The 26,061-nt window shown below is 40.1% G+C and overlaps 1 protein-coding gene across 7 annotated transcripts in view; it reads right to left on the bottom strand.

The window, feature by feature from the left end:
* LOC126427399 (uncharacterized) overlaps positions 1 to 26,061 on the bottom strand; it is a 232,097-nt gene that overhangs the window by 80,858 nt on the left and 125,178 nt on the right. The window contains exons 1-2 of one of the 7 annotated variants that reach the window (XR_007576667.1): positions 11,340 to 12,020; positions 9,751 to 10,313 (exon numbers count right to left, since the gene is read on the bottom strand). The exons of the other annotated variants lie outside the window; for them this stretch is intronic. The gene's annotated coding sequence lies outside the window, so the exon portion shown is untranslated. Of the gene's footprint in view, positions 1 to 9,750; positions 10,314 to 11,339; positions 12,021 to 26,061 lie in introns of those variants that run through there. 7 annotated transcript variants of the gene reach the window in all.

Here is a 26,061-nt window from a genome sequence, read left to right as displayed (position 1 = left end):
AACAACAACAACAAGAGTAGCAGCAGCACAGTGCTGTTGGAAGAGGTGCCACAGGCCACGTACAATGGGTTTTCAATAAGTATTGAACAGCCTCCTTCCCAGCATAAAAACTTTGAAGTGCGGGAGATTTTCATCACTGGAAATGTTTTGGGGGACATTCGTGCATGGCCGTCAATATTTTTCCCACCAGCAGAAGGTATCAGCCAGTCTATAAAGAAGTACGTGTAAAGAGTGCTCATTGGATTCAATTTAAGCTGAAAAATGATGGCACAAAATTGCTAAAACCTCAATGACACATCTACCCTCTGCAAATCAATGTGAAGTGAATGGCAGAGGGTATGCCCCATTGTACCATTTATTAGGGCTTCTTCCTGTTCCAGCCACATACGGAGCACAAGAGGAACAATTGTTTAAAAGCTCCTGTGTGTGCTGTATTATCGTAACCTTATTGCCATGGCCCCTATGTGAGTGATACACACGGGGTTTAACACGTCTGTCAGCTCACTCTCTTCACTCTCCCACACGCCCAACGAACCTGTGACCGCCCCTGCTACCCTCCTCTGTGTATATTCAATATCTCCTGTTGATCCTATTGCGAACAGGTACCACACACCTGAGCAATATTCTAGAATAGGTTGCAAGAGTTTTGTCTCCTTTGTGGACCGATTGCATTTCCCTACCAGTCTACTTTTTTTCTCTTTTTTTTCCCTTTGAACCACCATCTGCGCCTTCTACATCTCAAACATATCTTAACTGAGCATTCCATTTCATATGCCTACAAAGTGTAATGTCAATGTTTTGTAGGGTTTAGCAATTCCAACTGTGGCTCATCGATACGGTAGTCATAGAATGGTTCCCCGCCCCCCCCCCCCCCCCCCTCCCCTTTGTGAAGTGTGCAATGATACATCTTTCAAAATTTAAAGAAAGCTGCCAATCTTTGCATAACGTTGAAATCTTGTCAAGACCTGATTAAATATTTGTGCAGCTTTTTATAGACAATACATAACTGAAGAGAACTGCATCATCTGCAAAAAGTTCGAGGTTACTATTAATATTGTTTGTACGGCCATTGATTTACAACATGACCAGGAATAGTTCCATCACAGTTCCTTGGGACACACCTTAGTTACATCTACTGATATACCTCCATCCAAGATAACAAGCTGTGCACTCCATGCCAAAAAATCCTCAGTCTAGTCACTTGATACTTTGTGTGATCATACTTTTGGTAGTAACACTTTGCAGAAAATGCTCGAGTGGAAACCGTTCACAAGATCTGAGAGCTTTCGGGTGGGAGGAGGGGAGGGGGTGGGGGGTGCCATTGCTGTGAGCAACTCACAGGTACATCTACGTCTACATTTATACCCTGCAAGCCACCCAATGGTGTGTGGGAGAGGGCGTTTTTCGTGCCACTGTCATTACCTCCCTTTCCTGTTCCAGTCACGTATGGTTCGTGGAAAGAACGACTGCCAGAAAGCCTCCGTGTGCGCTCGAATCTCTCTAATTTTACATTAGTAACCTCCTCAGTAGGTATAAGTAGGGGGAAGCAATATATTCAACACCTCATCCAGAAACACACCCTCCGGAAAACCTGGACAACAAGCTACGCCGCGATGCAGAGCGCCTCTCTTGCAGAGTCTGCCACTCGAGTTTGCTAAATATCTCCGTAACGCTATCACGCTTACCAAATAACCCTGTGACGAAACGCGCCGCTCTTCTTTGGATCTTCTCTATCTCCTCTGTCAAACCAGCCTGGTACGGATCTCACACTGATGAGCAGTACTCAAGTATATGTCGAACGAGTGTTTTGTAAGCCACCTCCTTTGTTAAAGGACTACATTTTCTAAGGACTCTCCCAATGAATCTCAACCTGGCATCCGCCTTACCAACAATTAATTTTATATGATCATTCCACTTCAAATCGTTCCGCACGCATACTCCCAGATATTTTACAGAAGTAACTGCTACCAGTGTTTGTTCCGCTATCATATAATTGTACAATAAAGGATCCTTCTTTCTATGCATTTGCAATCCATTACATTTGTCTATGTTAAGGGTCAGTTGCCACTCGCTGCACCAAGTGCCTATCCACTGCAGATAGATCTTCCTGCATTTCGCTACAATTTTCTAATGCTGCAACTTCTCTGTATACTACAGCATCATCCGTGAAAAGCCGCACGGAACTTCCGACACTATCTACTAGGTCATTTATATATATTGTGAAAAGCAATGGTCCCATAACACTCCCCTGCGGCACGCCAGAGGCTACTTTAACGTCTGTAGACGTCTCTCCATTGAGAACAACATGCTGTGTTCTGTTTGCTAAAAACTCTTCAATCCAGCCACACAGCTGGTCTGATATTCTGTAGGCTCTTACTTTGTTTATCAGGCAACAGTGTGGAACTGTATCGAATGCCTTCTGGAAGTCAAGGAAAATAGCATCCACCTGGGAGCCTGTATCTAATATTTTCTGGGTCTCACGAACAAATAAAGCGAGTTGGGTCTCACACGATCGCTGTTTCCGGAATCCGTGTTGATCCTACAGAGTAGATTCTGGGTTTCCAAAAATGACATGATACGTGAGCAAAAAACATGTTCTAAAATTCTACAACAGATCGACGTCAGATATATAGGTCTATAGTTTTGCGCATCTTCTCAATGACCCTTCTTGAAGACTGGGACTACCTGTGCTCTTTTCCAATCATTTGGAACCCTCTGTTCCGCTAGAGACTTGCGGTACACGGCTGTTAAAAGGGGGGCAAGTTCTTTTGCGTACTCTGTGTAGAATCGAATTGGTATCCCGTCAGGTCCAGTGGTAAAGGACTAGTAGAACAGCTTCAAAGATGGTAACACACCAATGGACAGTGAACCGCACCCGGGTAGCCCTCGACAAGCCAAAATGACAATGTCACAGAGAAAGTGCCATGTTATGTCACAGTATAAGAACTTGCAAATGAGATAGGGGTGAGCATTAGATTGGTGCACTCAATTTACACCAACAGTTGGTGCATGAGGAAAGTGTCCACAAAATTCTTACTGCAAATCGCACAGGACATAATGCAAAACACAACGAGAAACACCAACTTTCCAAATACTGTGGTCACAGGCAATACACAAGTTTATGGGTACGGCCCAAAAATCAAGATGTAGCCATCACAGCAGAAACATCTGACATCCTTCTGGTGCGTGTAAAAAAATAGCAGTCCTTAGCAATGTCCAGGTCACACTGACCATTCTTTTCTACTCTTGTGGTAAAAACAATATATAAGAAACTTAAATGGAAATTTGCATTAACAGCAACAGATAATTTGAATTAATAATAATAATAATAATAATAATAATAATAATAATAATAATAATAATAATAATGAGACGAAGATCCTAACCCTATATATTTTTTAAAATATACCTCTGACCATGAAAATTACGACACCAAAAAGGATAGTAACCAAGGAAGTTTTACTTACTAGCGATCTGCTCCGGGTCCACACGGGTAGCACTGAACATCTATGGCTGGACGAGTTATTCGTCATATGTAGCCACAAGTGATTTACTGCATGACGCTCTCTATCACAATTATGTCATGCCTCACTTACTCTAACTGAAGCAAGTCTCGCCTAATGATCTTCACCGGATTTCTGAGACCGCATAGCCCTAATCAGTCTTTCAGCCATCCTAGTATACTGAGAAAGACTCTACTATTTTGTAGGTCTTCTGATTCATGAACGACAAAAATGTAATAAGTAGGTACCCACATCAAACCAACTAAATAATTCGTTTTCCTAGCCAAGACGCAAAATATAAATAAAACCTAATGAAAGAGGCAAAGTAATTTCGTTAAGTTTATAGCATACAGAGTAAAATTAGTAAACATGTAATCAATATTAGTTTGTATCTGTGAAGATTACAGCACTTAATTCTGTCACTGACGCAGACTTCCAAAAATACGTTTGTCACTGTGGTACAAAAGAACTGTGTCATACTTGCTATTTGATGTATTACACCATGTTCAGATATGTTGGTTTAAGTCCGATTACTTTTTTTCTGCAACGGTCGACTTACTTGTGGAATCGTATGCTTCTTTGAAATCAAAGAATGTAACAATCTGCACTGTTCAGATTCTGTGGATAGTTTTCAAATTAAAAATTTGCTCTGGGCATGATCTCTCTTCTCTGAACCCTGTTTGATATTCACCAATTGTGTATTCTGCTTGATCTTCTATCACATTCAGTACAGCTATAGACAAAATTTTGTAGGAGACTGGAAGCAGAGATATGCCACGGTAATTGTTGGTATCTGTCCTGTCAAATGGTTCAAATGGCTCTGGGCACTATGGGACTTAACATATGAGGTCATCCGTCCCCTAGAACGCTTAAACACTTCCATGGTCACCAAACTCCCCAGACATGAACATTATTGAGCATATCTGGCATTCCTTGCAACGTGCTGTTCAGAAGATATCTCCACCCCGTCGTACTCTTGCGGTTTAATAGACAGGCCTGCAGGATTCGTGGTGTCATTTCCCTCCAGCACTACTTCACACATTAGTCGAGTCCATGACACGTCGTGTTGCGGCACTTCTGTGTGCTCGCTGGGACCCTATACTGTATTAGGGACGTTCAAATGGCTCTGAGCACTATGGGAGTTAACATCTGAGGTTACCAATCCCATACAACTTAGAACTACTTAAACCTAACTAACCTAAGGACATCACACACATCCATGCCCGAGGCAGGATTCGAACCTGCGACCGTAGCTGTCGCACAGTTCCAGACTGTAGCGACTATAACCGCTCAGCCACCACGCCTGGCATCTGTTCTGTCACCCTTGTTTTGTAGTGGATTGATCGTAGCTTGTTTCCAGACGTCCAGTATTCTTTCCTTCTCCCAGCAATCTTTAATAACCCCATAAATGGTTTCAGCTGCCTGCTTCCCTCCATTTCCACATCTCAGCTAATATGCCATTTTCATGGGGCGCTCTGTTTTTCAGATGGCCAATGTATTATTCAATTTGATGCAGTGGTGGAGGTTCTGAAGGTGGATTTTGCTTTTGAGGCCGTCTGAAAATTAAATGTGTTCGTTTCTCGCAGTTTAGAAGATTTTTAAAGTATTTTGTTAGTAGCTCACATGTGTCCTCGTTGTTAATTATCAGTTTGCCTGTTGAATCTTTGAAGTGTTGGCTCGTCGGCTTGTAACCTCTTATCTCTGCTTTGAAAACTTTGCAGGTCCTACTTATGAATTAGGTATCTTATTACTAAATTACATTAAATGAAACTCTGTGATATTTTATCATATTAACAATTGTCAACATTTTCTTAATTATGCTTTAGCTATGAGGAGGGGGTCAAGAAGTTTCTAGCCTAACAAATCAAGAACGACAGAAATTTCATAAGACCAATTTATTTTTCAATATAATACCCGTGTACACTAATACACTTGTGGGCTTGCTCAGTTAACTTCTGCAAACCACACAAATAAAAGTTCTTCGATTTCGAGTCCGACCAAGCTTTCACAGCATCGAACACTGCATCATCACTATCAAATCGCCATCCTTTGAGGACTTTTTTAGGTTTGGCAAAAGAAAAAAGTCTGATGGAGCCAAATCTGGAGACTATGGTGGATGACGTAACAACTGGAACCTGCAGTCGGGCAGTTTTTCCAATGTTGCGAGGGCTTTGTGCGCTGGTGTGTTATCCTGATCTATGTGCCAATTTCTTTCTGTCTTCTCTCAAATAGCGCAGGAGGGTGCAATAGTATAATGCATTGACAGTCACGCCCTTTTGCAAGTAATCCACCATAACTACACCTTCTGCATCCTAGAAGACCAATGCCACCACCTTACTGACTGATTTTTGCACTCTGAAGTTTTTTAGGGTACGGGATGAAGGATGTTTCCATTGTTGTGACCTGTTTTGTCTCAGGCTCAAAATGGTAAACCCACATTTCGTCCACTGTCACATACCTTGCAAGAAAGCAGTCTTCATCCATTTCAAATTGGCGGACGATTTCTTCACAACACTGCACACGGTCTCGTCTCTGATCTGCATTCGAGTCTTTCGAGATCAACCGAGATGAAACTTTGCACATTCCGAAATATCCACAGCAATGTCACGAGCGCGCCCATGGAAGATTCCAAATGAGGTTTCAACGTGGTGCAACATTGTTCGATGATCCTGCAAAATCGTATCACGAATTGCAGTCCCTGTTTCATCAGTGGCAACGGGGGCGACAGGCCTTCCTCTCCTTTGTGCATCTTCCACACTTGTTCTTCCACATTTGAAGTAGGACACCAAGTTTTTTCAATGTTTCATAAGATGGAGCACTATCCTTAAGTGTATTCTGCACATCCTCTGCAATTTCCTTGAGCACCATTCCCTTCGAATGAAGATATTCAATCACAGCACAGTTCTTGACACACTCAATATTCACCATTCTGCTTACACTATAAAGCTCTGTATAGGGAAAGTATGGCCAACTTGCCTGTGGCCGCCATTTTGGGCCCATTGCGCCGCTGGTGATACATTGACTGCTGCAGCATATTTAGCCGTGTATATTAAAGAATTGCACTTAACCGTCTAATGCACTGCTAAAACTGATCAGTAGCTTCAAACAGAATATGTCGAATATTTAGCAACAAAAAAATCTCAACAAATTCAAGACAAATGAGTCGAAAAGCATTAGTTGCGACGAGGACGAAACAAGTTTTTTCCCTTCTATCCTTAGTTAATAACGAAAGCAGATTTCACAGATCTTGTTGCAGTATTGGGTTTGAACACCTGTTTTCATAGTTAGCGTTAAATTGGTCCTATCCAATAGTCAGCAGGACAAATGGGAACCAACATTAGTTCGCAAATGCAAGTAAAAATCCATCACTCATTTAAAGTTCTATATCCACTTATTTGTTGTTCCTGCTACTCGGTAGTACAAAAATTCACCCAATGTCTCTTTTGTTACATGAAATAAAGCATTAGATTCAAATATATGTGTGTGGCACCTTAGTAAATACAACTGATAAACGTGACTATGATTACAGATGCTTTATATATTTGTCTGCAAACTGTTCTATGACATCAGGAAAATGATTACAAAAGTACAAGAGAATACAACATTTTTACAATGTGTTCGAACAAAAGTAGGTCTACCATCAGAAGTAGGCTGTAGGAAACAGAAACAACTGTAGTCATATTAATACAATGTATATTAGCGGCCAGGCTGCAACAGTAATAATAGTCTCCAGTTAACATTAATGGTTACTGAATGAAAGATCATAGGTTCGGTACTAGCATACTGCAAAAATTGTTTTCTTTTTTGTACATTATATTGTGTGAAACAAAGTACAATTTGTTATTGTGAGCACCATAAACATAAGTTTAAAACATACTGTACAGTCAATCAGGTCAAATTTTTCACCAATCATGGTAACTTTGTACAGTAGCACTCATTATTTTTCCACTTTATGTGCTGGCGGTGGTAGTTTTATCTCCAAGATTTCTATTTTATAATTAAATTACCATCGATCCTATCAGCTCATCTGACTTTTTTTGCTGTTCGAATGGATTGGAAAGTAACACAAATTTAAAGGAGACAACGACAATGAGTAAAATTAACTGAATGGTGAAGTAGAGTTCCTGCAACCCTTCCCATTGCAACCAAGATTAACCTAAAAAAAAGAAAATTTACAATGACTTATGCTGCAGTGATCAGACACTGAAATTAAAATAATGGGCCTGGAGATGCTCCTGACAGTAGCATGAAATTAGGTGTAAACAGCAGTATTGTGCTCACGACCACAGGGAACTTGTAAACATCAGCTCTGTCACCACCAATAAGGGAACATGATTCTAGGTTTGATGATTACATTAAATTCACATTAATTTTTGAAAACAGCTTTCAAATAAATATGTCATTACACTGTATGAAGGTAAATCACATACCGGACAAGTCACTGCAGCGGAGATGTAAGGCAAGTGTATCTCAATTAAAATAATTTACAATTGCAGGACCAAGAAAGGAAAAAAGAAATAGGTTTTGGCTTGAAAGCTAAGACTGAGTTTTGAATCGTAAAGACAAAGTATTAATAGAAAAGATGAATCTTGCCCAATACCTGTTAACAGAAAGAGGCAAAGTCCATAACAGCAATGAACATCTGCACACAATATCTGAGAATGTTTGAGGGAATGTATTTACTATATAGCATTACTGAAAGTGTTGTTCTACTTTGAAGACAACGTGTGCACTTTTATTTGTAATGTGTGTTATTAAAAACATCCTGAAGATGTGTTACTTTTATATTTATATACCCTCAACTTAAAAACCATTAATAACTGGTCGACATAAATATCTTTAAATTTCAAAGTAAATGTGCATTACTGAACAGAACAATTTGTTTAGGCTTCTTATCAACCAGTGATTTACTTTTGGAATGGTTTGAAGTTACTCAGGGCATTCTATGTAGGTAAAATAATGTGTTGTCTAAGACTAACCTAAACTTAGCAGGAATGGCAGTGTAACTTTATCAGTATAAATATTAAAGGATTACAGCAATTGGTCACTTTGTCTATATTTTTTATTATAAAAGCACTCAGTAATTTTAACTACAACATGTGTTCCAACAGGTAATATATGTTGTGGGCAGTATTTTAAAAAAATGGTCCAAAGTGATGCAAAGTTACCCAAGTTGCCTGCATTTCCAGTGACATATTCATGATTTTCAACATAAATTGTTAGATTATGAAGAGAAATAAAAATAGCACTATAGGTTGACTCTCACACAGAAGATTACAGCAACCAGCCATTTTTTACAATGTTATTTATTTATTAAAAGAGCGCCCTTACCAGTTCATCATCAGACGCCTAGTGCGCGTTTTACACTACATTTCGTGGTTTGTTTCCCCAACTGATGTAACTTCCTTGGGGTGGTGGTGCCAATGAAGAATCCACGCCATTACATTCCAGTGCAGCTCGCTTATCATCTTGCAACATCAAAAACTGTATAAAGCACTTTTTTGTGTATACCTCCATGTAATGAAACTTCTAAGTGTGTGAGTGGTGCATTACAGTATTCACGCACACGCGCGCGTGCGCGCACACACAAAGTGCATTATACAGTTTTCGGCATTGCAAGATAAGTGACCTGCACTGGAACGTAATGGCACGCACTCTTCATTGGCATCAGCACCCCCAAGAAAGTTTCGTCAGGTGGGGAAACAAACAACGAAATATAATGTAAAATGTGGACTAGCTGCCAGAAGATGAACCTATCGGTTCGAACCCGGCAATGGCGCTGTTTTAATAAATGAATAGCATTGTAAAAAGTGGTTGGTTGCTTTAATCTTCTGTGTAAGAGTCAACCTACATTTTGTACGCAGCCACAGGCTCAATATGTCAGTTTTTGACAAAACAGCATTAAAAGTAGCAATTACAGAACAAAATGTGCATGACATTTACGAGAATTGACCTTCACATTTCACCATGCTTGGAAACAAGTATTCTTCAAGAAGTGTTGGCCAACCTATCAACCATCAGCATATCTTGCACATGTGCTATTTCATTCTGAACTACGAAAGAGTATAAAGTACAAGCTAATGTTCTTCCTGGAAGAATGTATACTTTCTCCCTATCTACAATATTACATAAAACGTAGATACATCGTGTGTATAAAAGGCTGTTGAAATACAGAGGAAAAAAAATTAAAGCAAATGAAGCACAAGGATGAAACAAAGGTGGTGGCAATGCACAAAAGTCAAATATGTACATAGGTTGAGGGATGTTTTATTTATATATGCACCATTCTGAGTCCTTGACAGGGAAATAGTCTACTTGTAAAATGTAACAAATATTACATGAGATAATGAAAACACTCCACACTTGGAGAAAGAAACATAGAACAAAAATATTATAAAAATCACTATCAGTAAAACAAAAATGAGACCATTTGAAAAGAAAATATTAACACATATTTTGTTTCTTGCACAAACAAAATAAATTTGAATGTCAAATTTACAAATCATTTACTAAAAAGTGATTTTGGAAGTCACAGTTTCTGCACTAATTTTCTCATGGCCATGCTTCTACTGCCTTGTGTCACTACACCCTGATATCTTTTATTTTCCTCCCTGAGAGGTAGATGGACTCTCGTTGCCAAAAGCATGTATCCTCAGTATGTTTCTCTAGTAGACCAACAGGTTTCCTCTAAGCAGCAGCATTACATACCACTGGGTGATGATGACAAAAAATGGTTGGCACAGCATTTGGTTTAAGTTTTACCAGTCCATCAGCTCTGTTGGTTTCAAACTGGTCTGGAGTGAAGTGATTCTGGTAAACAGAAACAATTCTATCAGCCAATTTAATTGCAAACTCATTCATTTAAGTGATATAAAAAATTTAAGACTATACATTATAACTATAGTTTAGAATATAAAATAGGCCTATATATGAATCTGCAATATCAACAGAACTGAGCACACATTACTCATAACTACATACAGTGCAAGAAGCTCGGAGGCCTATGAATTAGATACAGTAGTAACTATACACAAGCATTGTTAACACTTACCAATCTCTCAGATTCTACCTGCAAACTAATTGTAAAAATTTCATTTTATGTATGAGAAAACTAACATCTTTTAGGTAATGTATATTATTCATTCAAGTTTAAATTTCAATTGGTTTAGATTTCCTGTGTAACAACAAATATTGTATGATACACATCTTCTAGTATTTGCATCTGAGACTGCTAAGAGTACAAGAAGCTGTATTTTAAAAGTAGTAATTAAAAATATACTGTACTGTTAAGATTGAAGTTTTTCTTTTCCTTTATTTCATTGTTTGTCGAAACGGTAGGCCTACACTATTAAATGCAAGTAACAGATTCTTTACAGAGGCACGTCATTATCACGCCAATTATTTTCACGAAACTTACTGAAAACGACACGTTGTTAATTGACCTTTGAAGTACAGCTAGCCATAATAGCGTATTTTTTCGGAGGACGCAACAGTAAACACAAACTAAAAACATACATATACTGCACTTTCCGTCTCCAACAGTTAGACCTACACTGTGTAACTACGGAACGAAAAACTTTTACCTACTAAACCTTTCGCGCTGCAAAAGTACGCCTTTATACCATTCGGTTCATTACAGATTTACTAAAAACACGTCGTTTTTACTAGAGTTTGTCCGAAGAAAGTCTTTTAGAAACTCTTGACCGGTTTTAGGCTAATCACGTATAATGTTGCACCAAATCTGATCACGAAGTGAATCAAAATATAGCAAGTTTGTTACAGAGCGAATCTTAAACCTCAAGATGATTTGCATTAATGAATAAAAATTGAACTTACCGCACACAAGCGAGAGTGTCTTGTGGGCTGCCAGTTGGCTCTGTTGATTTTCATCAGCCATATCATCCTCCTTGTTGCATCTCTCCCTTCGGAAGGAATAATGTACAGTTTTCCTCCCTTTTCGCCTCGAAACGAACAGCCAACAGCACAGCACTGAGGCATTACTCTACCTAAAACTTCGAAAATACATAGCACTTCCTGTGCTTCGCACGTAACGCTTGGGCCCACAATGGCTGCTAATGTCACGTGACGCAGTTCCAGCCAACCCTGAACTGCGGAAGACGGTAAATGCAGGGTAATAGAATGGCCACACTTTCCTATATACAGAACAGTCTAACGTATGTTAGGCAGTGATACAGAACTTTAATGTACTACGGTATACAACGCCATCCTAGCGGCAAAACTAACGAAGCTGGAGCCGCGAAATTTGACCAGCATACCCACAAAGGATCACCATAAAAGTAGGTGGTGGTGTTGGTGTGAGACATTACGGTAACTATCTCGGGCTAGAAACTTTTCGACCGTCCATCGTATATAGTTTTTATCTCAAAAATAGTGTACAGTCGCAGTCTCCCTACTCTTGTGCTCTGATGTCTTGCTGTTAATACGCAGTATGAAAATGGCACAGGCTGCTTCCAGCTCCGTTGAGAAACTCGTGTGTGGAACTAAAAAATGCCGAGAAATGGGTTGTTCTTAATGTTTTTCATGAAATATCAAAAATCAGCTTTGAAGTTTTCTAAGGAACTATATTAGATTGATTGTCTGGTGCAGTTCACCGATCGCTTGTTCGAGTCTCACCTTGGTCACCTTTTTTTTCTTTTGTTCAATTTAAAACACCATCTCGTACGAGTACAATTCATTTTTTATGAATAATGTACATCTTCCAGTTTCTAATTAGTAATTACTTACTGCACGTAAAATTCCTGTTTTCACTTCAAACATAAATTCTTCATTATCGATGTTTTATGAAAGATTGTTCGTGAAAGTTGCTTAAATTACGACAGTTCAACTTTATTGGACATAAATGAAAAACCAAATCTTTATTTGTTCTTACATGAACCTGAGCGATAGGTGTTGTAGATTCATGACAATCATTTTCACAGGATCTAGCACACCATACAAACGCCGCAATTTTTCTTTTACATTTGCTAGCGTACCATTACAATATAAACCCAGCAAAGCTGATCTAGAGCCAGCCAGTGCTGTACAAGGTAATCCGCCGATAAAGCTGTTGTCCTGCATTACCGCTCATTCTATGTACTTCTGTCACAGCATAAACATATGCTTATGAACGTTGGGTTGGGTTGTTTGGCAGAGGAGACCAAACAGCGAAGTCATCGGTCTCATGGGATCAGGGAAGCATGGGGAAGGAAGTCGGCCGTGCCCTTTCAAAGGAGCCATCCCAGCATTTGCCTGGAGCGGTTTAGGGAAAACACGGAAAACCTCAATCAGGATGAGCGGACGCGAGATTGAACCGTCGTCTTCCCGAATGCGAGTCCAGTGTGCTAACCACTCCGCCACCTCGCCCGGTCTTATGAGCGTACTTAACTGTACTGGCACAGCTTGGCTTCCGCTTCATGTGCAACGAAATCAAACGAGATTCAAGCAAACGCGGAAGAATACATCGTGTCAAGTTTATTGTTATGATGAACACAGTTTTAGTAGTTCTGGAGATATGCGTGTTCAGACACAAGACAGTCGCACAGTTTTATTGTTAGGATGGATGACTATTTTGAACAAGTATGTTAGAAATCTGATATTTGAATGTAAACGTGAACTATGTATTTCACATGAGATTCCTTTCTGAGAGTCATCAAATTTGCACTTACCCAGTTTGGGGTAAAAGTTATGGCGTGACCCCCCTACATTTTTCAGTGTGCTGCGGATGTAAACACTGACCAATAGCGAAGATTAATTTGTCAGAACCAGTGTTTCTGCTTTCACATTTGTTGGCTTCGCCAACTCACAACCAAACTGTCGTCTTCTAACCTAACCTAGACATAGGACTGCGCTACAAAAATGGTTCAAATGGCTGTAAGCACTATTGGACTTAACATGAGATCAGTTCCATAGACTCATCAAAATCAGCGAGAAAAAAAATAAAAACCCAAACTAATCCACAATGCAAAGCAAACTGGTGTACGCAACGCATCTGGCAGCGGCTATAGCACACTTGTTTGTTGCGGCTGCAATGCCATTTCAGACCCGATCTCTGCCGGTATCTTAGGCCGGTATTACACTATCAAATTTCTTTGTCAAAGATATATGATGGTGTAATAGGGAACTTTGTCAAATGTCGTCCAATATTTGATCAAATCTAGGGCCTGGCTGTAGATTTGATGAAAGAAGTCGATTGTCTTCTGTTCACTGCAATGTGACATGTTACAACATGGAGCGCTAGCATCGCTGCAGCATTCTGTCGTCTGTAGTGTTTTTATAAACATTGGCGGTAAATACAATTCGTGTGTGCCGACAACTACAAAATTAATAGAGATGTATGAAGCTGATGAGGCGCTTTACAACGTGCGGCGCGCTGAACACAAAAATAGATTAAGAAGATTGGAGACCTGACCTGACCAAACCTAACCTTCCCCTGTAGCAAGGAATCGGTGTGTTGCAGTGAGCCTGTCTTCTGCAAATGTAGCAGTTCGTAAGTGAATATTGTGCTTTGTGATATGAGGATACATTTCATTGAGCACATACAGAAATGTATGCTCATCCGTTCTTCAGTAATTGATGTACGACTTTACGTCCTCCAGTATAAGCTCACGTAACAAGTTTTGTTGAATGCTTTTGTCGTGTCGTCGTAACACCCACGGCTTCACCTAGGTATGTTTACTTTTTTTCCGCTTCTCTTACGCATGTGCACACAGTGCAATTGTGGTACGTGCAACTGCTGCGGTGAATAACAAGTTGTTGTTGTCAGCCATCTTGAACTTTCACGAAAAATATGATGACAGTGTAATACCCCTCCTAGCGCTACGTCAAAGATCTTTGTCAAATATAGTTGGCGGAATATTTGATCACATCTGTGATCAAATCTTTGACAAAGAAATTTGATAGTGTAATACCGGCCTTACGCATAGTTCAAAACACTGCCTTACTTAACACTGCCACGATATAGTGTTCGCATAATGATGTCACCACATTTACGATACTGATTCATTCACAAATACCTACCAGGTTTCAGAAGACGACTGCCTGAAAATAAAAATAAAAAAATACAGGAAACAGCGTCAGTGGACACAGCGTTACGCTCAATACAGGCACGGCAAACAATAAGTGAAGTCCAACTCTTACCACGCGCCTCCAGCTAGTTTAAGGGGCTCCGGGAAAGGCTCAAAATTATGAAAAGTTCAATTTTTACTTTTTTGCGTTTTCTGAATCTGCAGACTATTACCTTTTAATAGATATATAATTTATTCTATTCCGAAGACTACAACTATTTTTAAATTTTTTTTGAAATGTGTTCTACATGGGCGTGACCCACTGTGGCGCTGTTAAACTGCTGTCAAATGGTGTTATTATTAACGTCCGTGTTCATCAGGTACATTTTAGTGATGTGAGATAAAGTATGTGTTGTGGTTAACCTGTGATGGTTCAATATATATCGCTGGTGTGATTGTCGATTGTTTCATGTTTATTTACTCTGTCGTTATCTCGAAAATATTCGTAATTAATTATGTTTCTTGAGTCTCTGTTTTGTTGAAGTATAATAATGAGTAAAAGTAAAGTTATTACAAATCCTCCGAAGGCTTTTATGAAAAGGAGAAATGTTGGAAAGCCAAAGGTATGTGTTATTACTGTAAACAATAAAGACGATAACCAAGTGAGTGAACCTAACCTCTCAAGTACACCTGCCCATAGCAGTCAAAGTGGGAAAGAAAATACTTCACAGAAGAAGCTTGGTTCAATAAGTGAAAACTATGAATGTTTTATGGGCGAATCGGATGTGAATGAAATATTTGATATGTCGGTTCTTAAAGGAATTTTTTGAAACTGTGTAAGATGTATTCATTGTAGTGAAGTTGGTCTGGAGATCTCCATAATAAAGCACGTAGGACTTGCTAGTGAAATACAACTGAAATGTGATAAGTGTCCATACATGACCACCTTTTGGAACAGTGTTGCAGTAACTGCAACTGAAGAAAATGGTAGCAAAATCTACGAACACAACAACGAGCGATGCTTGCTTTAGACAAGGAACGCCTTCGGGCTGCAGACAGGGCTGTAAAGAGTCTAGAAATACAAGCAAGAGTAAACAGGAGGAGGAACAAGAGGAAGCTGGAGGAGGAGTTTGCAGAGGATGAAGATAATCCATCCTATGGACCTGGAACGCACTAAAAAGTTAATCCAATCTTTGTCGCTCGATTCCCAAAACTTTTATTTTCTCATACTAATTACATGTTTTCTAAGGATCTTCCAAACATATTTGTTTCAAACTTTCAGTAAATGTTACACAGTACCTTCTGCATAATTTAACACAGCCTTTTTCCAAAAAACTGTATATTTTTGAATATACAGGGTGATTCAAAAAGAATACCACAACTTTAGGAATTTAAAACTCTGCAACGACAAAAGGCAGAGCTAAGCACTATCTGTCGGCGAATTAAGGGAGCTATAAAGTTTCATTTAGTTGTACATTTGTTCGCCATTTCAGCCAATAAAGTTTTTGGTTCCTTTTTCTTCGAAGGTGCTACTGTAACTGGACTACAGTATCTGGAGATGTTAGAGAATTGGCTGTTCCCTCAGCTCGAACAAGAAGCACAACAATTCATATTTCAGCAGGATGGAGCGCCACCACATTGGCACTTACCTGTCCGTAACTACCTGAACGTCAACTACCCGAGGCGATGGATCGGCCGCCAGGCAGCCCGTGACAGAGCACTTCATCACTGGCCTCCAAGAAGCCCTGATCTTACCCCCTGCGATTTTTTCTTATGGGGGTATGTTAAGGATATGGTGTTTCGGCCACCTCTCCCAGCCACCATTGATGATTTGAAACGAGAAATAACAGCAGCTATCCAAACTGTTACGCCTGATATGCTACAGAGAGTGTGGAACGAGTTGGAGTATCGGGTTGGTATTGCTCGTGTGTCTGGAGGGGGCCATATTGAACATCTCTGAACTTGTTTTTGAGTGAAAAAAAACCTTTTTAAATACTCTTTGTGATGATGTATAACAGAAGGTTATATTGTGTGTTTCTTTCATTAAATACACATTTTTAAAGTTGTGGTATTCTTTTTGAATCACCCTGTATAAATAAAAAATTGCAAAAAAATGTTGTGAATTTTCATTACAATTGAAAAAAAAATCATCTTTAATAACTGAACTAAAATTTTGTAAAATCCCTGTGTTAAGTTGTAGCCCATATTCCAATAAATAGTCTGTAAAAAGTTCAACTTCCTACCTCAAATACTTTGTGAGGAAAGATGTAATTTATAAGCGTTATTTTAACATTGCAAGTATAGGGCGTTCCGGAGCCCCTTAATACTGAACCGCAAAGACGACTAAATGAAGCAAATCAGTGACTTGTGAGGTCACACTCGCCATGTTCGTGGCCTACGAGAAAGACAGGCTGTGGCGCGTACGTCACGAAGGTTGTCCCGCGCCCGCTCGCTCTAATCAGGAGACAAGCTAGTTTCTGCACCTGTTAACTCTTAACTAGGCGTGTCCGTGCAAACGAAAACTGAATCTTCTACTCGAATCCGCTATTATGGAATCTGTTATTAAATTATAGTGCTATGATGGGAAGTCCATGGGCCTACCTATAATTTGCTACGGCTGTACTGACGTACAATGAAATAACATTATGCTAATATGATTATCAGTTGCATAAGGCACCACTTCCATCATGTATTGAGTACTGTTAAGCAGAAGAGACTAAATGCTATAAACACGTTGTTATACCATTTATATCGAGTATTGATCTTAAATTAAATTTTGCTGTAGTGCTGTTAATCAGTAAGACCTCATAATAGCAGATTCCAGTGGAAGGTGCAATTCCCGTTAGTACTTACACGCCCAGCTGCGAGTTAACAGGTTTAGAAACGCATTTTGTCTGCCGAGCTGAGCGAGGGAGTTCAGGACTACCTTCGTGACGTACGCGCCGCGGTCGGTCTGTCTTCCTCGTGGGCAGCGCGGAACCGCGGGACTGCTACGGTCGCAGGTTCGAATCCTGCCTCGGGCATGGATGTGTGTGATGTCCTTAGGTTAGTTAGGTTTAAGTAGTTCTAAGTTCTAGGGGACTGATGACCTAAGATGTTAAGTCCCATAGTGCTCAGAGCCATTTTCTCGTGGGCCTCGCGCCATGTTAAACCGGGGCAAGGTGTCAAACTGTTCTGCCACGCAGAAAAAATGCAATTACCATTCATGTACACTATATAATGCTGTGTGTGTGTCTATAGTTCACTGTGTGCTATTCCCTTGTACCTTCTAACCCTTCCCTGCAAGATCAATTTCGCAATTACTCTGCTGTATTTTCATACGCAATTTGCATAATGCCACTAAAGCTGCCGACAAATTATGCTTCTCAAAAACATCACCTGTGCAAAATATTTTTTCCCCCTTTCACTTTGTCCGCAGCTCGTGATCGTGCGGTAGCGTTCTCGCTTCCCGCGCCCAGGTTCGATTCCCGGCGGGGTCAGGGATTTTCTCTGCCTCGTGATGACTGGGTGTTGTGTGATGTCCTTAGGTTAGTTAGGTTTAAGTAGTTCTAAGTTCTAGGGGACTGATGACCATAGACGTTAAGTCCTATAGTGCTGAGAGCCATTTGATCATTTTTGAACCTTTCACTTTTCGCAGTTTATTTCCTGAACGATGCAACTTTATAGCGATACAAAGTAACCAAAACATTTACATGAAAAATTTCTTATTATAGTTACTTCATGAGATATGTGACAAACTTTCAGATACTAGGTTAGGTTCGGCTGTGATGCCAAGTGCATTTCTCTATACGGACAAGTTCTGTACACATCATTAGGCAACAAATATGATAAAGCATTCATCTGTTGCAAATTTCAGTTGCTAACGTGGGAAAAATCTTTTAATGTTAACACGAATCATTCTGCAGGATATGTTAACAATTAAGACACATTAGCAGCATGGTTTATCCTTGTTACTAGTTAAATACATAGTTTTACCTCAGAAACTGATGGTTTATTCCGAGCAAGTTGCCGTCTCCGACTGATTTTCACTTGCAATATCTTTTCACGGGATTGTAATTTCTCGAACACTTGTTTCCCTTACCGTATATATAAGACAAGGACTTAAGCAAGGAAGTATTCTATCTCCTGCCCTTTTTAATGTTGTGATGGAGGGAATGAGTAGGACAGTTAAAGATATAGTAAAAGAAAAAGACAAAATGATGATTTTTGCAGATGATATGGTAATACGAGGTGATAAAGAGGTAGATGTACAGTTACAACTTGATGCGTGGAAGGAAATAATGAAAAGTTATGGATTAAAAATAAATGAAGATAAGAGTGAAGTAATGATATTTGGAAGAGAGAAAGGGATAAAAGGAAATATCTTGAATGGAGAATCCCTCAGAGTGGTAGAAAGCGTCACTTATTTAGGGAGTGAAATATCTAAGGACGGAAGATTACCAACGAAATTAACAGGATGTTACAGAAGGGAGGCAATTTCTACCAAACAATAAAACACCCGATTTGGAATAAGGAAGTTTCAGAAAAAGTAAAACTCCTTATGTATAAGAATTATACTTCCCTATTGTCACCTATGGTGAAGAAACATGGACAATGACAGAATGGGACTGGAGCAGACTGCAAGGAAGGGAAATGAAACTTCTCAGAGCAGTTAATGAAAAAACAAGAATGGACAGAGTAAGGAATGTAGAGTTTAGAAAGGACCTTAAACAAGAAAGTACACGAGAAGAAATTGAAAAAAAAAAAAAAAACAGATTACGATGGTATGGGCATGTTAAAGGATGCATGGGCAGAGACTCCCCAAAATTATGAAAGAACTAAAGATGGATGGAAAAAGACCTAGAGGGCGCCCAAGAACACGGTGGAAAACGGAAGTGAGAATATCTGCAGAAAGGAGAGGTGTGAGTGACCTGGCAGCAAGTGGAGGAAGAAAAGTGGTGGGAGGACCGAGCCACGTGGAGAGGACTCGTCAGCACCCAGACCCGGCAGTAGCTGGAGCGGGATCCGGATACTGAGACATTAAAGCACGTGTAACTTACAGGTGGAATTGAATACTGCTTCCTGTTGTCCACCTATTACTGCATCCGTATGCGACAACTATTGACCATATTTGTTTAAAAACAATCAAAAGTCACAAACAAAAACAACTAACGGTACTATTGCCCCGCTGCAATATGGCGATTCTACCAAGGCTTGTTTAGCAGTTACCAGCGAGTTCGTGCGCATGCACAGAGTTGAATTCGCGTATGAACAGCGTCTTCTCCCGCTTTCGGCTAATTGCAGTAGCAAAAGTAGCCAGTTGCTCCCCGGAGAAACTTTTCTGGGGCGCCCAACCTACCAGATTAGCGCATGCGCAGAGCAATCTGATTTATAGGGGGTGGGGGTATTCTTCACGTGACCCTTGTATATGTTTCTTGATATACCAGTTCTCTCTTCGTTTACAGTTCCCATGTCAAATGAAAACAAGAGATTTCTGTGGCCTGGAGCCACCAAGTGAATTAATATACATTCGTATTATCATGTAAGACTAAAATAAGTTACTAGTCTCAATTTTCTGATTCTATATTATTTCCACGTTATTAGCAATCATAGTCTTAATGTTTGTCAGTTTGCTGGAGAAATTTGCTTCTATTAATCTTTTCTGCCGAGACATTCAATTTATTTGAAACTGTGTTTTATACCACACTATTGGCTTGTTTCAACTTCGTTCAATTTCAAGCAAACATTTTCGTTTTCTGGCACGAATGGCATAAAACCACAATAAAGAACCAAACATGAGATACGTAATACAACACTGGTACTCCAAGCGAATTGGAATCCTGAAAACCACATAGAAAAGTTGAATATCAGGTACTGCAGTGTGAATGTGGACAAATAAATGTGCACTTCATGCCGAATTAAGCATTTTAGTATGGTTTACGAAATACCGATGCTCTCATGTCCTGTTTCTTTGATGACACTGTAAGACCTCTTAATGTTATATACGTACGAATATATGTAAATATTCACTTGAAGCTGACTAAGCAGGTAAATTTGGTCAGTAGTTTTGAATTACAAATTATGTTTCAAATATATTGACAGCTTTGGCAGACTTTTACTAATCTGCCTTCTGTGAAACAATGTTTTTCGATCACAAGATACTTGCCTAGTAAATCCTCTAGACTTGAGTTATTTCTTAATTTGTGTTGTTTAAATCTTAAATTTATGGAATGCCATTATATGTTAAATTGCAGAATGGCAGCATACCGCGTTTTATGATTTTAACTCCCCTCATCGCTTTATATTTAGTCCAAAGTAGAATATAAACTGTCAATTGTACAGTTTCTTTGCCACGCACAGAACCTCATTAATTTTTCACACATTTTGAAATAGTCATGAAATAATTTATTGTCCTTTATTCTGGTGTAAGCTACACAAGACACTGTTTCTTTTATTTTTGCAATCTTGTGTAGACGTAAACCTGATTGGAAACGGTACATAACATTGCACAGCACGAAAAAAAAAAAAAAAAAAATTACATTGATGTCACTGCATAGCAAAAAGTTGTTAGGGTTCTTCCAGCTGTAGAGTCTAGTTTTGAAATGAATATTACGCCGAGAACTGTTTCCGTATTTGTATTCCTTACATGGGTAGGATATGATAAAACAATCCTACCAACATGCCGCAAGGCTGCACATGGCCGCGTAATGCACCACCACGCACGAAATTCCAAACAGAAATGCGACGAAAACCGAATGAGCGTACACTAAGCACGTGGTAGCTTTAAAAGTTCAGTCTCGGCCCTCAGTTCCTCAATTTCCAAATCCTTATTCACTACTTCAGTGACTTCATGAAAGCAATCTGTACGTGTGGCTCCGTCTACTTTCTTGTTTCCCCGGTGACACAGTTTCTAAAGCCGTCAAAGCTCGCTTTTGCAAACTTGTTGCTCCACAGCGTTGTGCACGACTTCCGGATCCCTAAGGAATGAATTTAATTTTAATTTTATTATTCCTATAATTATTTACCGAGTAGGCCTACTATTCCTAAAACTTTTTACTAAGTACTATGCAACTGCATTAGTTTCTCACTATAAATCAGATAAATTGACAAAAGCGATTAAATATCAGTGGCATAAGCGGCTGCAATAGCTTAATTTGATAAAATGCAAAAATAAAAAATTAAGAAGAAATGCATGTATACGAACCCATAACCTCCAACATGGGAATCAGAAACCACACCACTACGCTACGAAGTCAATTGGTCAGTATCAGCTATTCTCACAGAAGTAAATCTAAACAAATTACGCGAAATATGCCGATTTTGTCATTTGAACCATACACTAGCTTCAAAATAGTTAACATATTGACAATACGTAAAAATAACGGCTATTTCTACGTCAAATGAGGCTATTATATGCAGGAGGAAAAGCAAATACACCTGAGCACAATACCTGAGTACAATATAGCGTGTCATTCACTCCCGTAAAGCTATATAGTAATGCGTCAAAAAGCGTTGCGTTTACGGGAATTCGATGGAATTACGGTAATTTTTCAGTTTCAATTATTTAAAGTGTTATGTATGTGCATACGTCTTACCCTTTCGTTTGCATCACCGCTTTCCGCAATTTCTTCTTCATGCCAGCTCGGAATGTTTATGCAGGGGATTGCTGTTCGTAATAACTTCTTTCTTGAAGGTAACCCTAGAAGCTCATTTCTCATATCCCGTTCATAATCTTCAGGCCGAAAATGAGCTGAACACACACGTGCAGTTTTCACATTCACTTTATCCTCGCGTTTGCATCGAACTATCCATTCACGTTGCAAGTGCTCATCCTTGGGAAAAACGTGATAAATAACGTCCGTCGTCGTGCGAGCAGTATTAGTGCAATGTGCCACGGCACAGATACAGTGACCCTTGCTCATGACTGTCTCAAAACAAATCACTTTTATGGGATCTACTACACTACCACTTCCGTGTTCCACTGAATGCACAGCACTGCAGCGTCCTCTCCGTGACGTCAACGCGCGCAAGGGCGTCTGGGAGATTTTTACTCGCTTGGGGCCGGAATGGCCTACCTGCTTTTTCTATATACCTCGGTGGCTACGTTATCGTAGCTGCGCATGCGCAGTACGGCCTGTTTTCTGGCGCACTGTGGCAACTGCCCCAACGAACCTCCTTATTGCCATTTTACTTCCCCTTCTGATGAAACAAAGTAGTCGGTAAGTTCATTTCGCACTTCGTTGGCCGACAGTGACCAGTAATGTCTACTTAGCGGTTCCAGGGGTACACTTGCCTTCGCGCGATTCTCCAATTCGACACTGACGTTTTTCGTGACGGTACTGAACACACGAAACTTGCGTAAGATTGAGAACTCCCAACAGTACCGGCCGGCCTGTGTTGTTCTCTGGCCACGTAAGCAGCCCGTTTATCGGTATGTTATACCATCCATGGATTGCTTGGTCTATCGGGACTTTTATCTGGCGCGGAATTGTCGCTGAACCGTCACAATTGACTCACTTTCACCGCATCTGAGGACGCATAACGAACGCGTCGCTCCATTACACGCCATGTTTGGCAAGTCTGCTCCGCAGGGCCGCGAGAGAGAGAGAGAGAGAGAGAGAGAGAGAGAGAGAGAGAGGAGTAGGGGTGGGGGAGGGGCTGTCAACTTATATCTGATTTTTCTGTATCGTGATCGTTGCGCAGTCGTTTTCGAAACGAAGGTACTTTTGAATGACCTGCATGTATTCTAGATTATTCGACAGCCTTGATGAAAACTCTGAAACGGGCTACCAGTCAGAAGTGTATCCAAATCTTTACACACTGGCTGCTTCCACAACCAAACATGGCAACCTGAAAACTGGAATGTGAACCGACTACTAAGGCATCCAAAGAACCTTCAAAAACACGCCACCTGCTTACGTCAAATGTCGAAACTGTTCGTCTCTCTAGAGTAGACACGCGTTCGACTCAGCCTTCAATAAAATCCGGCCCTCACTTTTTTTTTTTTTTTTTTTTTTTTGCTCCAGTTCACGACAAAGCGACTTTTCCCTTTTGTACATGAGCTTACGACTTTGGGGATGCAACGGCATGTCGTGTGAACTCCATTAAAGCCCACGTTCCTATTCCGACAGACGTATTTACCACTGCATAAAACGTTTTTACTAAACACTTATGTGTGATGTGACTGTCTTTCGAATTAATGACTTTTTTGTCCCCTTTGGAGACATGGCGGAGCGCATTTGTTTTGCTTCTAAAGGCTACATCATTTCTAAGGCCCCGGTCCCATCGATGGCTGAATCGTTTGTAATCGGGCGGTAGACCCAACAATGCAGACGGGCAACTTTCAGACATTCCTCTTGCTAACTGTACGTACGTTACAGAAAATGGTACACTTTCAAATGACGAAAATTGAGTTGTGTATATTTTTCGTATTTGATAATACTATTCGTTTTTCATTTATTAGTCTCGTAATTTAACTGAATTGTTTTGAAAATCTCGAAGCATCTATAGGAAAGGTCAATAGCAGCGCTCCTGACTTAATACTTGTAAACCGAATGATGGTGAATTGGGCTATATGAAACAAGCATACAATAGGCATGCCCTAAACATTTAAATTATAATGCCCACTTTACACTAAGTCATTCTGATTACAACCCATATGCAGTACAGCTGTTTCATAAAGAACTCAAAATCACCAGATGGAGACCAGTATATCGTCACTATTACTGCGAAATATGTAAGTGAAAGTATATACGAATTACGTTATTTGGGTCAATTCTAGTGTTCGATTGCACTCGTCGGCTTCGAGAAATGACGTCATACCCAAAGCAAAGACGCTACGTATACGCAATCTATGAAAGCAACGGATCATACTCGTAAACATACATATATAGCATGCAATAAAATTACAATAACATTTAACGCCGTTATTTACTTAGTCATGAACTACACCGAAACGCAATGAAGATAACGAAAATAACTAAGAACAAGAATTTTTAAAAAATTTCACGTCTCAGAAGAATTAGTCTCGTAATTTATGAGAGTAGAAAAGTACATAGACCCTTTAAATTGCATTACAGTAAAGCGCATGGTGAAGTCATGCTATTGTAAAGTAGGGTTAAATTTACTATTAATTATTGAATCTAACCGGAGAAGAGTAGGAACCTTGGGGTTTTAGGCGGGGAGAAACTAAAAAGTAGTGGAAAACCATGAAAATGAACTGAATGACAGTAAATACGAAACAGTAGCATGAAATGTGGAGAAACCGATACACTAAATTCTAAAAGAATAGTCAGAACACAACTAAAGAAAATACACAAAAATACAACTAATATTGGAATACATAACAACAATTAACCTATACAGTGTGGTCCATTGATAGTGACCGGGCCAAATATATCACGAAATAAGCATCAAACGAAAAAACTACAAAGAACGAAACTCGTTTAGCTTGAAGAGGGAAACCAGATGGCGCTAGGGTTGGCCCGCTAGACGGTGCTGCCGTAGATCAAACGGATATCAACTGCATTTTTAAAAAAATAGGAACCCCCATTTTTTATTACTTATTTGTGTAGTACGTAAAGAAATATGAATGTTTTAGTTGGACCACTTTTTTCGCTTTGTGACAGATGGCGCTGTAATACTCGCAAATGTATAAGTACGTGGTATCACGTAACATTCCGCCAGTGGGGACGGTATTTGCTTCGTGATACATTACCCGTGTTAAAATGGACCGTTTACCAATTGCGGAAAAGGTCGATATCGTGTTGGTGTATGGCTATTGTGATCAAAATGCCCAACAGGCGTGTGCTATGTATGCTGCTCGGTATCCTGGACGACATCATGCAAGTGTCCGGACCGTTCGCCGGATAGTTACGTTATTTAAGGAAACAGGAAGTGTTCAGCCACATGTGAAACGTCACCCACGACCTGCAACAAATGACGATGCCCAAGTAGGTGTTTTAGCTGCAGTCGCGGCTAATCCGCACATCAGTAGCAGACAAATTGCGCGAGAATCGGGAATCTCAAAAACGTCGGTGTTGAGAATGCTACGTCAAAATCAAAGGCATCCGTACCATATTTCTGTGCACCAGGAATTGCATGGCGACGACTTTGAACGCCATGTACAGTTCTGCCGCTGGGCACAAGAGAAATTACGGGACGATGATAGATTTTTTGCACGCGTACTATTTAGCGACGAAGCGTCATTCACCAACAGCGTTAACGTAAACCGGCATAATATGCACTATTGGGCAACGGAAAATGCACGATGGTTGCGACAAGTGGAAGGAACATCAGCGACCTTGGCGGGTTAATGTATGGTGCGGCATTATGGGAGGAAGGATAACTGGACCCCATTTTATCGATGGCAGTCTAAATAGTGCAATGTATGCTGGTTTCGTTGCCACAACTGTGGTGACCTGGATCACATCCTGAGGCTGTGCACCAGGGAGCCGGCGTGCACCAAGTGTGGGGAGAAAGGTCATAGCCGCAAAGACTGCAAGGCGGCGGCAGTTTGCATACCATGTAGGAATCGAGGAAAAAAGTCTTGTGGAACCACCGGTAGAAACTGCCCC

This window comes from Schistocerca serialis, chromosome 11 (assembly GCF_023864345.2).
Source record: "Schistocerca serialis cubense isolate TAMUIC-IGC-003099 chromosome 11, iqSchSeri2.2, whole genome shotgun sequence".
Classification (NCBI taxonomy): Eukaryota; Metazoa; Arthropoda; class Insecta; order Orthoptera; family Acrididae; genus Schistocerca; species Schistocerca serialis.
This window is presented reverse-complemented; position numbering and strand designations above follow the sequence as displayed.